Source organism: Phalacrocorax carbo, chromosome 7 (assembly GCF_963921805.1).
Source record: "Phalacrocorax carbo chromosome 7, bPhaCar2.1, whole genome shotgun sequence".
NCBI classification, from domain to species: domain Eukaryota; kingdom Metazoa; phylum Chordata; class Aves; order Suliformes; family Phalacrocoracidae; genus Phalacrocorax; species Phalacrocorax carbo.
Genome location: NC_087519.1, coordinates 53,044,174 through 53,061,529, shown reverse-complemented (window position 1 = coordinate 53,061,529; position 17,356 = coordinate 53,044,174). Strand labels below are relative to the sequence as shown.

At 42.5% G+C, this 17,356-nt stretch overlaps 1 protein-coding gene across 3 annotated transcripts in view; it reads left to right on the top strand.

Moving 5' to 3' along the window:
* TBL1XR1 (TBL1X/Y related 1) overlaps window positions 1-17,356 on the top strand; it is a 119,142-nt gene that overhangs the window by 69,226 nt on the left and 32,560 nt on the right. The window contains exon 3 of one of the 3 annotated variants that reach the window (XM_064458029.1): window positions 10,090-10,157. The exons of the other annotated variants lie outside the window; for them this stretch is intronic. The gene's annotated coding sequence lies outside the window, so the exon portion shown is untranslated. The remainder of the gene's footprint in view (window positions 1-10,089; window positions 10,158-17,356) is intronic. 3 annotated transcript variants of the gene reach the window in all.

The following is a 17,356-nucleotide window of genomic DNA, read 5'->3' as shown; positions in this document are numbered from 1 at the left end:
CATCTATGCTGTGTGTCTTTCTTTGCATACATGTTTTAATTCTGAAACGTTTGCTTTAGTAGCATTCACGCTTACGTGCCATTGCAGACAAAAGCTTGAAAGCAAAGTTGGTCGTATTTCTCAAAACCACTTTCTGAGAACAGTGACTTCAAAAAATGGCACTTAAAGCTGTTATGAGAAAAGCCACCCTCTTGAGCTTGAACCCAGGCCTAAGAGGAAAGCCAGTGATGCATTGCCTACGTATCACCTTCGGCAGCATGAGTACTGCCTGCTCTCCTGGGCATGCAGTGAAACAGGGCAGTTTTTAGGCCTCCGTTGGAAGTGGGTAGCTCATAGGCAAGCTGAAGAGGCATAAAATAAGAAGGGGCACCTCACAAGAAGCTCGATCCTTTGGTGTCGGAGTAAAACGTGCATTCAAGAGCACGTCACTTTGCGCAGCGCACGTGTCACCGTACCGAAAAGTTGGTACGTGCTGGTTTTCTCTGCTGGGAAAAATTTCTGCACAGGTTTGCATCTCTCCTGCCTATTCTCCTTGCCTCTGCCTTCTCTCTCCCACTTACGCTCATCTGTAAATTAATAAGCGTGTGATACTTGTCCTTTTAATGAATTCTTGCATGAGTTTATAATAAGGCAGGCAGATTATGTGAGAGATGCATTATACCTTGCATGCGCTTGGTACTTTTAGATCTGTTTTGTCACGTATCCAAACGCTTTTAAATGCATTCCACTGAACTTGATGGAGCAGTGCTGCGATATCCCGGGCGGCGACTCCTGGCTGCGGAATTTGCGTGGGTCTTCTTTGCATCTCGTCCCTTTTGTGTGAGTAACTTTGCTGTGAGCGCTCAGCTCACGGGGAACAAAAATTGTTTCCCCGCTATCTATAGAGTTCACGTTATTCATTTAGCTAGCTGTCCTAGGAGGTTTAAGCTGTGTCCTAGAAAGCGTTTGCTAGTGCTGGATTAAAACCCTGCTGGCTGTTATCTGTGAAACTCACCTGTTGGGAGAAGCATCAGCGGTGCCTTTGACCACACGCTGCACCTTCTGCATTAAGGTCTTCTCAGCATTTGTTGCAAGAGCGAGGAAAAACTCAAATTAGTGCCAAACATCTAGCAACGAGCAGCTGTACTTTCCTGCCTTTTTAATACCCTGTGCTTTGGAGGGCAGGCTGCTGCAGCTGTTGGGTTGTTGGAGGGCACGGTTAGCGATGATCGAGGAAGCATAGTGTGGGGATTTGAGCTTTCATGGACCTCCTGGCAACTGCCCGTGGCCTTCCAAAGGTAATGAGCTCTTTGTATTTAATCTTTGCTGCTGGTCTCCCCAAAGCCGTGCCTCTGCCTGTGTTTTAGCGTAGTTCATAGCATTATAGCTGTGAAAGAAACAGTTAAGGGTAGACAGACTCTGCAGCAAGCTTCTTGCTTCCATTTTCTTGCAGATATCCAAAGATGTTAATTTTAAGGTGTTTTGTTCTGGTCCCGTCCCCCCCCCCGGCTCTTACATACTTTACCGTGCACAGTACAGCTGCGGGCAGAGAACCGACCCAGAACAACTTGTTGTGTTACTGACACAGTGAGCTTAGCTGGAGAGATCGGTGTTTCGGGCATCCCTGGGGACCCAGGCCATTTCAAGAAGTGCTTACGGCTCACTCATTCTCCATTGATAAAGCGCAGCTGGTGGTGTTTGTCCGATCCACAGTGGTCTGAGGCAGAACTGGCCCCGCTGAAGCACCCGCCTGCTCCAGCGGTGGGAGTTGTGTATGAAGGCAGAAAACAAGGCCCACATTTAAACTCTGCAGGACCCTTGAAGCACGATTTCTCTCGTTTCACAGTCGGTTTGAGGCGTGTTGGGAGTGCCTGTCAGTGGCTTGTTCTGCAGGTTTTGTCCCTGTATATTTTTCTGACTCTTTTTGCATGGCAGTACTAGTTTTTATTTTCAGCTCCATGTCACTCGGGGAATATTCCATCTAGGCACGCGCTTATTGCACGCAGTCCTGTATGTAATGTAGTCACGGTAATCGTGAGAATCCCTCACAAGGTGCACGCTTAATCTGCCAAGATTTAGAGACAAATTTTAAGATTCTGTAGTAGTTTAAAAAAAACAAAACCAAACAAACCTAATATTTTTAAAATTTCCAAAAATTCTCATGCATTTCAAGTGGCGACTTCCATGTCTTCTCCTCTGCTAAGAAGCATAGCTGCATCTGGGCAACCCCACTTGTCCTTGTAATATTTACTTGCTAAGCTTTTCTATCAAAAATAGTAAACCGTATTTGTCAAAGTACTAATATAGCAGGCCGCAACACTCGAAGCATCTTAAAAATTACCTGTATGCCAGCGCTGGTACTGCGGTGAAAGCGTCTGTGAAATACCGTGCTCTGGGAATATTAAGCAATGAGTCCTGTATAAAGTTCTCATGTTTTGAACTGCTGCCGATCTACCAACAAGTTCAGGGAACTTCAAATGCCCCGTGAAGGATTGCAGGCGGGGCAATAGGCAGTTGCACGTGCTGGAAGTCAGAAAGTTAAGTTCATGAGTAATTGTCACACCCACGTAAGTTTTGGGGTACAGGACTTTGTAATGGCTGGGCTTCTTGTTTGCTTTGGATGTATAGGCTTGGAATTTAGGCTTCCATCTGAATGGATTTTGGACCTTTTTTTTCCTCGAGTTTGTCTCGTGTTCCATAAGTATCTCAACCCATGCTTCTTCAGTGTTTGCAGGTCTCGAGATGGTGTTTTTCTACGCAAACACGTAACTTCCTGAATAGCACCGAAAATTAGTGTCCTTTTGCAAACCATTTTTTAAATCTCATATTATTAAAGGCCCATTGAGCCTGAAAATTAAGTAATGTAACTTTCCGCAAACATGCGTATTTTTCAGTGTAATTGGAAGATGTTTTGGATTACTGTCTTTAGGCCTATACAGCCAAGAAGCCAATTATAGGCATGGTTAGAAAGCGATCGTGTGCATTAGTCAGATTATAACAAGATTCCAATAATGTAAAATTGCTGCACAACAAATTAGTTTGTATAGATTTTTGACAGTTGTTGCCTTTAATAACCTAAACTATTAAGCAATACACAGCTGCAGTGCTTCCAAAATTGGAGAAAAATAGACTCTTATTTCCTTGTCAAAATCTTTCCTACAGGGCAGGACCGCAGGCGTTGGTAAGCCCGGTCTGAGCTTCTCGGTTGACTTTGAGTCCGTCTGTCCCGAGATGATTTTTGTCTCCATAAGCAGACGATACACAGATTACAGGAGCTACTTTAAAGACTTTGTCAGGCACCTCCTTTTTGCTGTCAGTCCTGACAGAAGCATTCGCAATCTTTTGGTCTGCCATTTAGCAAACTACAGTTTGGGTTTTTTAATGTAACTTATGAATAAATGGCGACTAGATTAATGCCGCCTGTTTGTTTTCACCACAAACCTGAGCCAAGAATTTAACCTGAGTCCCCCGAGAGAGTGCAAGAGCTATCTGTGTTGTAACTCCGTATACCTATTGAATTGCAACTCTGAAATCCGAGAACTTGTCTTTCCCTCTAGTGAAGTGTTACTCCAGTGCTATAAAATAAAGTAAAATCTACCTAAATTCTAGAAATCAGGCTATTCAGTCAGTAGCTTTATTATGTTTTCATGTCTGCAGGTTTGAGAACAGCCGTGGCTGCCAAATGGTGTTTGTATCTACGTTGGCCAGTCTCTATTTTACTGATACGGACTTTAATGGGAAACGATACAACCCGTTTTCAGTCCAGTTTAGGACCAAGTCCCACTATTTTTACATGCATACGCCAGCAAATTAAAGCCCAGTTTGAAGCGTGTGCACCATCCCAATGAAGCGCCGCTTGATATTTATTGGAAGGGAGTGTCACGGTCACTGCCCGGCGGTTCGGCTCTTGCCTTCTCACAGCGAGGACGGACCTTCCTGAGCGTCCTCGGCGGCTGTCGCTCGCGGAGCTTCGGCTCTCGCGCTTCTCCCCTGGGAGCACGGGGTGGCCCTGGCTGAATGGGGGCAAACGGAGAGAGGAGGGCTGCTCGTCGTCTGTGCTTGTGGCGCGGGCGAAGCGCTGGCCGTGAGCTCAGAGGCGGGCAGCCTTCCGCTCCGGGAGCGGTGACTCTGAGGATGGTTGATGCCATAAAATAAACTGCTAGAGATTGCAGAATGGCAAGGGAAAAAAAAATATTTCTCAATTTTATAATGATAAAATTGAGGTTTTTCAGGAATGAGAAGGTCGACCAGCTTTACAGCATGTTTCAGTGGCTTGCATTTTGAATGCTGCTTTTTCAAGGCAAGAGATGCAAGCTCCAGAGATCGCTTTAATGAGTGTGCGAAGCAGTGCCCGTAGCATTTGCAACACCAGGCATGAAACAATACAAGTGGAGGCAACCTTTAAAAAATTAAATGCTTCTGCCCTCCATTTCGGTAAAAATCATTCCTGTGTTTGATTTTAAAAAAAAAAAAACAACAACAAAACTGAGAATATACATCTAAAACTTAAAGGCTTTAAGCCAAGTAGTTTGAATTATGATAGGCCAACGAATTGGAATATCTCTCAAATAGAAAGAGAATTTCAGTGTCTTGTTTCCAAAATAGTCTGACCAAGTAACTTTACAGAAACATATCAAGTAGTGTCCTGTGACAGGCGCTACATAAGCAATCTCGTAGAAAACAGTAATACGCATCGGCTCCTTGGAGATATGCTGCAAAATATTAAAGGAAAAAACAAAGGGGGAAAATAAGGAAGGAAAAAAGCCTGTCTTCCATGCATGAAGAATAATGGGACAATAGGACACGCAAGTCATTTTGCTTCAGTTAATTCTTGCATTTTTCCTTAGTGTTTGAAAGGCGTATCTCATCTGAAGAATGCACAGCACAATAAAGCTCAAACCCCTGTCTGCTCAGTGTATGCACCAGTCAAAGCTCCTATAGATGTACATCCTGCTTCTTCCTTCGCGCGCCCTCAGCAGCTGGTCAAATATAAGGCTTTTTGTGCGCCATCAAGTACATTACTCTGAAAAGATCCTCTGCACTGGTAACGTATGACTTCTTAAATCGTTAGAAGGATGAATTATGGAAATGACAGTGGATAAGGGAGAGGAGATGCGCATTCGCTTGGGACATTGCCTCGAGGTAGTCAAAGCAGAACATCAATGCTGTACAGATAGAGATCTTAAACTTCAGAGTTTCGTTTTCAGAACCTGGAATAACTGTTTTGCTAACAAGTAGTGTTTAATAGGACAGCTGCACTTGGAGATGCAGCACCGCTGAAGCTTTGCTTGTCTGCAGCGTTGTAGTCATCTAGAGCTTGCTGCAACACGTTAGCTGTCTGGGCTACAAGCTATGGGGATAAAAGTTTCCTGGGTTATGACCCAAAGACTCTGAAACTTCTGTAATGCTCCAACTTCCCTGCCTATGCTTTTCAGTATCTGAGTAGCCTTGCTCAGAGCCCCTTTCGACGGGATTAGGGCTGTGAGAGGTCTTGGAGCCTTACTCTTGAGTGCTTCAGTTTTCTCCTGAAATTACTGGGTCTGCTGTTATCAAGGAAATGCCACTTTCATCGTGTTTACTTTGCGATCATAAATACTATCGGTGAATGGCGATCTTAAACTTTGCGTGTGCTAAACCGTTTATTGTCAGTTTAACTTGCAGTGCTGTGTTTGGTTGTGCTGTGTGCAAGCTTCTGAACGGCAACAAAATATTGAGCAGTCAGTGCAATCCTCGAAAATTAAGCATTTGCTTACGGTTCGTAGAGCGATTCTGAGGCCAATGTGAATTTTTCAACCCGAGGCTTCTGTTTCCTCTAAGCCACCTCTCCTGTTCAGTTGTGCTTTTCTCTCAGGTGTGGCAAAAAGGGATCTGTGGTGCTGTTTGCAGAGTCAAAATGGAACAGCAAATCCTGGTTTTTTAATAGATGAAGCAACCCTTATTTTGTTAACGCATTACTTAGATTTCAGCCTCTCTGCTGGTGACATTTGTCGGTTGGATGGTCTTTGAAATAGAGGGATTAGAAGGAGTAAGTGGTAGCGAGCAGATCAAATATCTCGGTGGTAACATTTGGGTTTATGCAAATGGAGGGAGAAGCAGACCAGAAATTATGCTGCGCTCATAGGACAGGCTAAAAATAAGGCCTTATTCATGCATTGAGCTCTTGGAAGATCCAAATGCGTGCGTTGCTTTCAGTTCAAGAGAGAGACTTAAATTTTTATGTAATGTCAGTTTATACTGAATTCTTTTTCCGTCCGCACACGTTTCGTCGCCTTAGTAGCAGCCTTTGCTATAGTCATGCTCATCATACAGAAAGAAAACACCATCAAATACTACTAACAGGTGGCCTAGTGGGGAAGAAAGACAGCAGTAAACAATACTTCCTAAACGTAGATCATTTCTCTCTCCCTGATGGGCCACATTCAGTTTATAAAATGCACATCGGTGCTTTTTATGAGCACATAATTTACTTTTTTGTCTTTTTTTCCCCTAACTATATGTGATTTAATATCAAAACAAGAAAAACCCTGGGCGGTCATTCAAAAAAAGAAATGTTACTTGTTTGTTGAAAAATCCATTTTTTATTTATTATTTTTTTTTTTTAAATTGCATTGACTTAAGAAGTCCCAATCTAATAGTAGTAAGGATTTCAGTTACAAGTCATGGAAGAGGAGAATCTGTACTGGAAATTGCTGCCCAAACGCTCGGGAGGGTTACAACCAAAGCTGTAATTTCAAGAGATTAAGTCAGTCTAGTTTGGATAGCTGTATTCCTTTAATTTAGAGAAAGGCAAGCCGCGCTTTTCCCTGTATTTCTTTCAGTTAGCAAAATGAAAAAAGCTTGTGGAAAAAAACACCCAGCCGTGAAATGGGTAAATAGGACTCGGTGCTGATGAAGGAGCACGCCCTAGTGGCAGGTAATCCAGCGTGGCCTCCTCGGGCGAGTTCGTCAGCTGCTGCACGAGAGCGACACTTGCACGGAACCTTCTTAAATTTACCATTCCTGTTGCCGCCCTGTGCCAAAACCAGTGCAGCGTGCTTACGTGTGGCATCGTCACTTGGACCGGTGGTAGCGGGATAAAATTCCTGCTCTGTAATTAATTTTGAAACGGGGCAGCGATGTCTGGTTTTGTATATGGTTTTTAAATGCATAGATATTTTAAGCCACAGAAAGGAAGATTTCCTGCTCACGATGTACAAATGCTTACAGAGTGTGAGCATTTTAGTGACAGATACAGTCGCTGAGCTTGCCGGTTAGCGCCCTGTAAAGCCTTGGGTTCTCAAAATCATCCACATTTTTGCAGTGTTTTTCTGTTCTTGTCCTTTCCCTGAGGCTGGTAAATCTCTTTAGCCCTTCCCCTCCTGCTCAACTCTTATTTTCCCTTTAACGAGACAGTAGGTTTGCAGTTTGATTCTTTTCAGATTCTCTGAAATACATGGAGATAGGCATCTTGTAAGAAAGAAAAATAAAAGACTAAGCATGTAACTAAGAAGCAATCCACAGCATGACCGCGGAATGAAAGCCTGAAGAGTGGGTATAGTAAGGGAAATTCTACCCTGTGATTATAGGTGAGCACCCTGTGATGTGCTTCATTTCATCACGCCGCTTGGTAGGAATGCAATTAAATGTGGAGTTCTTTTCCTATGTGCTACAAATTCCGTTCACGTCACTAACTTAGATTAAAAGAAGAAAGTGAACATATTCTCTCCATATAATGTGTGAGTCTTCACAGCACACGCAATAAATTGATTTATTTGAAACAGGATAAAAGTGTTTCCAGGACAAATATAATTTAGGGGATTCTCCGACGGTCGCATTATGTGATGCAAGTGCCTGCAGAAGTAGCTGGCTGTTCGGGTCCATCTGAAAAATTACTTACGTTGCTTAGTCATTCTTCAAAGACCTATAAGTCGGGCCATGCATTTAATTCTTGCCGGGCGCGCCTCAGCCCTCTCCCATCCCATGGCAAAATAGTTACCCGTAAACAGGTTTCCTTTTGTTGGAGGGAGGCTGATGCGATGATGAATTTCTAGTGGTTCTGTGTATGTTGTGTTTTTGTGTATCTGGAAGGGAATTCCTCTGGCAGGAGCCGCATGCGGTGGTACGCTGCTCTCCCGCGGGGCCCCCTCGTTCCTCCTCCTCTTTAGCATAATTTTGGGGGTAATATCAGTTATTGGCTTGAAACAGCGTTCGCTCTAAAGGAATGAAAACTACTTAATGCGAACGTAATATGCACAAAGATCAAAGCGTTGAAACTTATTGCTCCCACGTGTTTGTTCAGCCAGCGGGATCAGCATCCCCTTTTAATGACCTTTTGCACTATCGTTCATCTTGGAGTTAAAATTTTATCAGTGTGTTAAACTTTGCTTTTGATTCCCCCCCCCCCCCCCCAATTAAATTTTAGCAATACAGCTGATATCTACAGTTAGGTTCGCAGAAATGACCAAGGCAGTACATAGTAGCCTATCAGGGAATTAAAATTACATTAATACAGCGTCAGGGCCTCTTCACTTATCGTGTGAGCTGCTCTCAGTAGGTGGTGTTAGAGAAGGACGAGGCTGCTGTTCAAGTCCAGGGTAGGGGCACACGCATGTTTCTCTTAGAAATGTAGGAGCAAATAAACTGACTTTTATTATGAGGAAGCTGATGATCTCCAAGCGGTGCTTTGTAGCATTTGCTTCTCACACCTCTAGGTCGTCGTATTTATACCTTCTCATTCTGAAAAGGAGAACAGTTAATATGTAAATATTAATTAAATATTAATTAAACAAATGCTGCGGTTTCCCTGTCGGTGGAGGAGTGTGGTGCCATCAGCGCCCGTGGCGTTCTCCCTTCTCTTGCCCAGGGCTCTTCCCATGGTTTTGGAGACTACGGGGCTCTGCAGGGAGGAGGAGTTCATCTGAGTCTCCTGGGAATTTAAGCATGGAAAATGATCGCTGACCAGAATATCCTGTACTTCCTCAATCAAAACAAGGACAAAAAAAATTTTTTGAGTCTTATCCATCTTAGACTGAATAGCAGAGGGTTTCTCAGAGGTCAATGATTATTTTAAAGATGATGGAAAGTCTCCAATGCTGTGTGCTGTTTAAGGCACATGTTACCTGCCTTGGTTTTAGTCCTCATTTTAAGGAGGTGTTTGGGAAGCGTCGGTGGTATTTGTAATGTATTTTGTGAGCCTTTGTGGCTGGGGTTTAGTGTTTAGAAAATAGTTTGCTGTCTTCCCAATCCTCGTCCATCTGGGGCAGGGTTCTCTCCCTTACTGTTAAGTAGGTCCGTCTTCAAACAGCATATTCTTGAAATGTGGGTTCTTTTCTTGTGGTGCCCAGACAGCGTTCCGGCGCTCCTACCTTCAAACCTTTCTCCTTAATCCCTTAGTTTACCGAAGATCACTTTCTAATGACTTAATCTGTAATGAATATTGGTGGTAGCAATCGCTATGTTGTACAAATACGTGACCAGTAGTTGTTTTGATCACAGGTACATAACGTACTTAACTCCTAGGGAGCGTTTGAGTTTTGAAGTAGTTTGTGGAAATTAACTCCGTGAGGGTATTTTAAGGATTCTTTCATACAACATGTTCTTTTTAATTTGTTGGTGTTAAATCCAGATCCAAAATGGTCAACTCTGAAGACACGGGGTGGTTTGATCGTGGCCTCGTGTTTCTTAGTTTTTTGTCTTGCTGTGGGATCATTGAGCGTGTACTGTAGCTCGCATGAGCTACCGCATCAGTACCTGGCCATTTGTAAACTTCAGTCTGGATTCTCCTAAAGTTGCCCTTTGTCAATATGGGCAGCCAAAAAGAACAGAAATTCCTTTAAAGCTCACGCTCTGTTCTGTGGTAGGGTTTTGTTTTCAACTACAAGAGTGAGAAGAGGGTAGAGTTGAAACTGTGGATGTGATTTTTAAAAATAAATTCCGTGTAAGTAATGAAAAGATGGTCTTTAATTCTTGTTCGTTTATTTTCTTATCTAAGCATATATTGTAATCAGTAGGAAGCTGAATGTTGTGTTAATGCTTTCGGTAAAAAGACTGGTAGAAAAATAGCTTTTATCCTTTTTTCATCCTTTAAAATAAATATTGATAGAAACTGTGGTACTATGGTTTGTGTTACAGGTGGTGTAATACCAAGGGCTGTACTGCTGCCACATCACAATTTTGTGGGGTTTCAGAGAGTAGTTCTGGTAAGGACACTCAATGATTTATCTATTTATTTGTCATAAAAGCGGACTGATAGTTCGGTACAATTTAGCGTTAGTAGCTGCAGTCGCGTGCATCTACAGTGTTCGTTAGGTACCGGTTTCTGCAGTCCGCTGAATCTTTACGTTTCGTGTTCCTTTTATTCAATGGTCTTTAACAGCTCCTTTTGGAGCTGTTATTGTCTCTTGTGTAAATTCATATTCATTTCGTTAGAGCTGTTATGATGTAACACATCAGTTCACAGCACGGAAATAATAAATAGACCTTTTGACAAAACACCTTGTAGAAACTGTATTGTCTGTTTGAAGCGTGGAGTCGCTATTGCCTTAACGTGTATTCGTTTTTTAAAAAAGGGTGGATTACCGTATGGGTTTTTTCAGCTACTAAAGTCTTGGCTTCCTCAAGGAAAATAAGAATATGTGCCTCAGAGGGCAGTATCCAGACCGTGTGCTGTGCTCTTCTTAAATTCAGAGTACAGACACGGTCTTGCAATTGTATTCTTTAAATGTCTGTAACTGCAACCCCTCTATCATTTTGTTTGATTTCGTGTACTTTCCTTAAACATATTTTCTTATGTCTCCTCCATGGCTAGAGTTACAAGGGAGACGAGATTCCCTTTATTAGAAAAAGTAAGGTACAATTCATTCTGAACGAGCCTACCAACAGTCCCGCTTCAGCACTGCAAGGGCACAACTGGGTGTTTGTTGTTTCAGCAGTAGAAAACTGACAGCGCTTTAGTATCTGTAGGATTTTTAATATATGCTGTAATTTAACAAATGTCTTCGTGGGTGTAGCAGATGCCTTGTCTTTGTTTCCATATTTAATTTTTTTTATATCAGAGTCCCTTAAAGTTTTTTGGCAAGCTCTATTTGTGTGCTATCTTAGGTCTATAGAGGGCACTCAAAGACAAAGGGAGTTTGTTTTAACTAACCTTATCTTGCAAGTAGACCCTCCCCAAGGTAGAGAAGGGTATTGCTGATGGTTCTTTATGGCCTTGCTCTCGCAGGGCACTATTGTACTGGCTCTGCTCCAACAAATCACTTAAGCAATGGAAGTCAGTGGGCCTGGAGTATGTTTAAATATTCTTCTGCCTTGATCTGTGTCCACGTATACTTTCATAAGCTCTGTTGTTGTTGTTGTTGTTGCTTTCTAAAAACAAGGTGGGCTACACAAGAACTTCTAATGGGATTCTCTAGTCAACCTAAGAAACTAGTAGCAGGTCTTTCTGTGTTGGAGATATCGGGGGGTGCTTGCTTGAGAAGGCTCTGGAGGCTGATAAGGTAGGGAAGCAGAAGGATGCTATTTGAAGACACAAGTGAATTGGCGTAAAGACTGAAGCCGTTTTCCCTGCTGTCATTGCATTACGTTGGTCTATCTAAAATATTTGGGCACGGCGCTATTCGCACCGTATGGTTTCCAGCCCTATAGGTACGTAATACCTTGAGCGTGCACAAATACAGTTTCTAAACCTTGGAGTGGAAGGAAATAATAGGCTTTCAGATTTGTATGAGAGAAATGGCACTGTGAAGTTTGGAGTAGCATTACTCAAGAATGCTAAATGGCAATTCTGCAGAGTAAAGACATCACAGCTTGTAAGAATATTGTAAGAAAAGAAAGATGAGGGGAGCTCTTTGGAGTCTGAGAAATACTGAAAATTTTTCAAAATGTTGTGAGCAATTTGTGCAGTACTTATTAAAGTATAATGTCATCTGGAGACGTCATGGACTTCTTCCTCTCTATCATCTCTTTATTTTCAAAGAATGCTTCTATTACTAGAAGTGGGTGAGCAGAATTTTTAATGCGTGGAACCCGTTATTCCAGTGTTTGAGGTAAACTAAAGATAACATGGCGGGTTTCTGTTTTTTGAAAAGCTGTCCTATCTAATTTGTTCCAATCTGAACCAGGAGAAGTAGTTCCTGTGATTGCTTAATTCTGCAAAAGATAGAGCAGAGGTCATTTGCGGGGCGATCTGAAGACCATTTCGGTGCAGCTGCCTATGTAATAGTAGCCTGCGGTTATAAGACATGGTGTATTTCCATCTCTGCTGATGTTTGAACTTGACTAAGCAAAACTGTTTTCTCTACACGAAGCTGTGATCGTGTTTCCAACTGCACCAGCAGAGGAGGCTTTAATTCAAAATAGCACCATGTAATGGAGGGGGGATGCTTATTGGTCAGATGAGGTATCCTCAGGTTTTGAATAGTTTGGCTTAAAGAGGATTAATTAAGAAATTAGAACAGATGTCAGAAAGAAGCAGCCAGAAAGAGGAGGAAATGTCCTGGGTTTGAACTTTTAATCTTAATCGGATCCTTTGTGACTTTCAGCCCATTTGATAAGAGTTTTTTCAGTTGGCTGTCCTGCTTCTACTATACAAAGCCAACAGTTTTAAATTTTAAGGTTTATGTGTATGTCTGTATAGGCAAGCATTTGCATACAGCTTTGAAGGATGCTTCCCTCGCAAAACAAAAACTTTATGTGCAACAGGCTGCTTTGGTATAGCTTTTTTACATCCGGAAAAGCAAAAATAGTGTTCTTTTAAATCATCTTTTAATACTTTTTTGAAATTCATCACCTATCCCTCTACAGGTGTGTTCAAGTTTCTTTTACTAGCCAGGCCTTCTGTACAGCACCAAATTAGCAAGAAGAATGTTTGGTACCCTTCTGTAATCTTCTAAGATCAACAGTCAATTGCTTCTACAGATGCAGGTGACTTTACAAATGTGTAGGAGCCATCCGGGGCTGTGTTATGGCAGGCGTGTTCATTGGATCTCTGGGAATTTTTCCTTTGCGGTAGTATAAATATGCCTCTAGACTGAAACATCCAGGACTTGGCATTCATTCAGTCATCCTTAGTCTAGGATAATTTGAGTTAGGTAAAATATTTCATTTTCAACAGACAAGGGAAGAAGCTTGTTTTTATTTTTCAGGGTGTTTTGTAAAAGAAAAGACTGTTCTTGATTCAGATATTGGAATGGCTCCCAGTAAAAAAAAAAAAAACAAAACCAAAGGATGTATTGCAGGGTGTGGAAAACCTGGTCAAGGATGACAACTGTATTGCATGACTTTTCTATGTATTGTAGGCATATCACCCCAGCATATATGCTGTTCTTAATATTCTGCCAAAAGGCCCTTGATACAGCTCCATTTTAGAGAAAAAAACCAAGCAGATGCTAAAGGCAGGAAGGGGGACCAACCTAATGTCTAGACAACCTTTGGAGGCACGAGTGAGTTTTTTCATTAAATATATGTACTTGAAGGGAAAAAATCAATGCTATTTCTTACCGAAGTTTGGGTACAGCTAATATAGATGGAGACATTCTCTGCCAAAATACATAGCGCTGAGGCCTCGCCAGTCCAGTTTTGCTGATGACAACTTACGCAGTCAAACTTGGAGATGTGGTACAGAGTAGGATGTAGAGGTGCGGAGATTGAATGTCTGCATTGAAGGTGGTTATTGTAGCAGAAACTGGAAAATATATAAATTAAAGAAGGGAGATACTTGCAGGCTTGGAAAACTATCTGGCCCTTGTTGCAGAGTTACTGGCGGTGAGGTGTTTTTCTTGGAGCTGCCTGTGTCCCGGCGAGGGTCTCGTGCCTGGAGCTCCACCTCGTGTGTAGTTGAGTGTCCCACAGTGGAAGCGGGGCCGTGGGCTTTGCAAATCACTTCATCGCCTCTCTCATTCTTCGGTTATTGCCTCGCCGCCTCCTAGACCACGTGTGGCGGAGGCTGCGAGAGACCAGCGGTGGCCCAGGAATGCCTAATCTTTTATTTCAGTAAAAGTAAAGCAGTACTTTGCCCTCAGGACCGACGCCAGCAGCCTTTATAACCTGCCTCGGGGCTGCCGTTCCCAGAGCAGCCTCAGGCACGCGGGCCTCCCTGCCCGGCCGCCTCGGCTGGTGCAGCAGCTCCGAGACGTTGGTTGGGTTGCTCTTGCTTTATTTCTCTATTACTTCTTAATAGATCGCATCTGTGTTGCAGGCTGGGGTGTAGTGCAGTGAAAGAAGAAATGAGAATTCTACATTGCTCTCACATTTTTGTTATTTTAGGTTGTAAATAGAAAATAGTCCAAGAACGTTCCTCACGCTGTGGCACAGCCTAAGACAAATGAATCGTTGCGTGCTGTCTGCGGCTGCGGTCGGTCGTGTTCGTGAGCGGCCGTGCCCGGCCCCTTCAGGAGGGCTAAGATCGTGGATGTTAAACTCTTACTGTAATACTTGATTTAAATCTAACAGATGAGAGCTTTGACTCCTTGAATACCAAAAATAATGTTTGTCAGACAGTGTTTGTTTCTTAAAATTATTTTATGGGTCTTGAGAGACGCATCAACTTGGCCTCAGGAATTACTCAGAAAAGGCGAGTATTTCACATCCTGTTCTTCATTAGAAGTCAATTCCAATAAGGCTTCTAAGTGATTTAGGAGCTTCTGGAGAATTTAGGTACCTAATTTCAAAGTCCACCTGAAGTTAAATCTTGAGGTGCTAAAGTAAGCGTGGTTGGTTTCTGATCCACCTCAACGGTCCTTTTTCTAAAGTAAATTTATAAGCGTTAAATTAATTTTAATTAGAACATCTCTCTTTTCTGAGGAATGCTCTGATTTAATAATTTCTTCCTGCTAATTAGTCTTTAATTTAAAATAAAAAAAACAACCTAGATGAAGGTGGTTTCATACTGCCCTTTTGCACTTGATCTTGTTTGCATTGGTAACCGATTTCTGTCATTTAAGCTCAGACGCTGCAATTTGATTATTCTTGATCAAAAATGCGCTACAGTTTTAAGACAGCTTTTAAAGACTCAGAGCTGCGGTTTGCACTTTTTAATACCGCTGTTGCGTTTGGTTTTATCTGGGGATAAAAGAAACTCGTGCTGTAGGTGGTATTGGTGGAGGAAAAGATGTCTTGTTTTGCAGGTTAGCAACCTAAGAAGGCAGGGAGAGTGGAGGAGTGTGGGAGCAGACACGTCTAATGCCGATTCACACGTTCTTTTTTTACGTTGATAGACCAATTGCAGAAGCATGTTACCTATTATTTTTGGTTTCGCAAAAGGTGGGGTTCTTAACATTTATTTTTTTAAGGTGTTGAACTCCTAATGGTTATTTCCCTGCAGATTCCCACGGGTTTATTTCAGGCTGCTTCAGTAAACAGGGCTGGATGTGAAAACGCTTGGGTAAAGGAAAGGGTTGAGTTTTTAATCTGAGGGTAAACTTTCTTAAAACTCTCCTGCATAATGCTGCAGTCAGTCATGAGCTACATGTCTTTAAATCTTTTAGGTGAACATCTACAGGCTAGGAAGAACTAGTCAGTTTACCTTGAATTTATTCCAGGCTTTAGAATATGTTTCATGGCTGTAGAGAACTTTGAACACTAAATAAAGAAATGGTAGCACATATTATGGCCTCAAGCCATGTCAGGGGAGGTTTAGATTGGATATCAGGGAAAGTTTCTTCACTGGCAGGGTGGTCAGGCCCTGGCAGAGGCTGCCCAGAGAGGTGGGGGAGTCACCATCCCTGGGGGGGTTCAAACACCGTGTAGACACAGCACTTGGGGACATGGTTTAGGAGACCTGGGGGTGTTGGGTTGGTGGTTGGGCTTGATGATCCTAGAGGTCTTTTCCCACCGTAATGATTCTATGATTCTGTGATTTTCAATACCAGATTCCGCTGTCCAACTGCAGTCAGATTCTCAACATGTTTAATATCTGAGTTAATAGAGAAAAACGTGTCTAAAGCATTATGTATTTCTACTATTAACATTCATAAGTACCAATCTACCTATTTGCCATCAGTCCACAAATCACGAGTAATATCGGGCTTGTCCCAGGTAGTCAGAGGTAGTCAGGGGATTTTACTGAAAAAAAAAAAACCAACCACAAACCAAAAGAACAAAAAACCACACACAAAAAACCCCCCCAAAACCAAAAAAACCCCCACCACCAAACCCAAACTCAGTAACAAAGCCCCACATTCTTAATATAATTAATTCACTATTTTCCTTATCTGAAGGACACTGTTTGCTTTTTCTTCATCCCAATTTAATAAATAGATAAATCTGGCCTCCTCTTCAGTAAGTAGCAGGTTCTGATGTAGTTGCTCTTGATTAATGGCCAATAAAGCTGGAGACGATAGCTTTCCTTGTTAACAGTTTATATTTTCCTGGCTTGAAATGATAATAAATTGTAACTGAAGGATCTTCTCTGTGTCCTGTGAGGTTGGTAGGGTGGTTTTTATTCTTTTTTTTCACCCCATTATGGTCTTTTCTCACAGGGGTTTTAGATTTCGCCCTTCATTTTCCAGAAACGGTGGACTCGGAGCTGTTAGCATTCAAGAAAACATCTGCCTCAGGAAAAAATTGGCAGCTTTCACACACTCACAAAGGAATTTCAGAAAAATTATTTGTTATTCCCAAACTCGATGCTGCCAGAGTACATAATTCCAAAACTTTTTTCTCATGGGAAAGGCATATAAGACATGGGGAAATAAGCCGGGTTTATTTGCGTTTAGAATAGATCAAACTCTCTTCACCTGCTCTGTGAACAGAACACCTCATTACTGTCTCTCTCTTTTCTTCCATAATCAAGTTGCGTCTTTATATCCCCGGCACTGCGGGAGTTACATGCTACGCCTGATAATCCAAGATCTTTTCTAAAATAACGTAGGAGTTGGGGAAGCCGCTTGCACAGAGAGAGACCACCCCTTCTCCCGGGTCTTCCACTGCAGGAAGTGCTTCTCTTGCTCCATTTTTGTGGCTAATATTATTTATAGGGTAGTTCCCTCAGCTGCTACGCTGCAAATAAAACCTGGCTTGATATTAGCTTTGTAGGTGCTAAAAAAGCTGAGGTGAGAGTGTTCAGGCTCATACACCAAGGGCAGGGCAAATGAGTGCAGACCCTTTGTTGGGAAAGGTCATGTTCATGTAGGCGTCCGTGTCCAGACCGATGGAAGCGTGTTTGTTTTTAGTTTGTCTCTCATCGTTCACTGGGAAAGACAAACCAGGCCCCAAAGACCTGCAGAAATTCAGGATAATCACCTGAGCAATGGTAGCAATCTTCAAGCATAAAACCCTAGCGTTTCACCAAAAAGATCCAATCCGAAGCGACGAGGCAGCGGTGACCTCTAACGCGTGTTTCAAAGCTTAGGCTCTAGCAAAATGCGTTGCTGTACAGCCAAACGCTCTCAGGTCTCCTAGG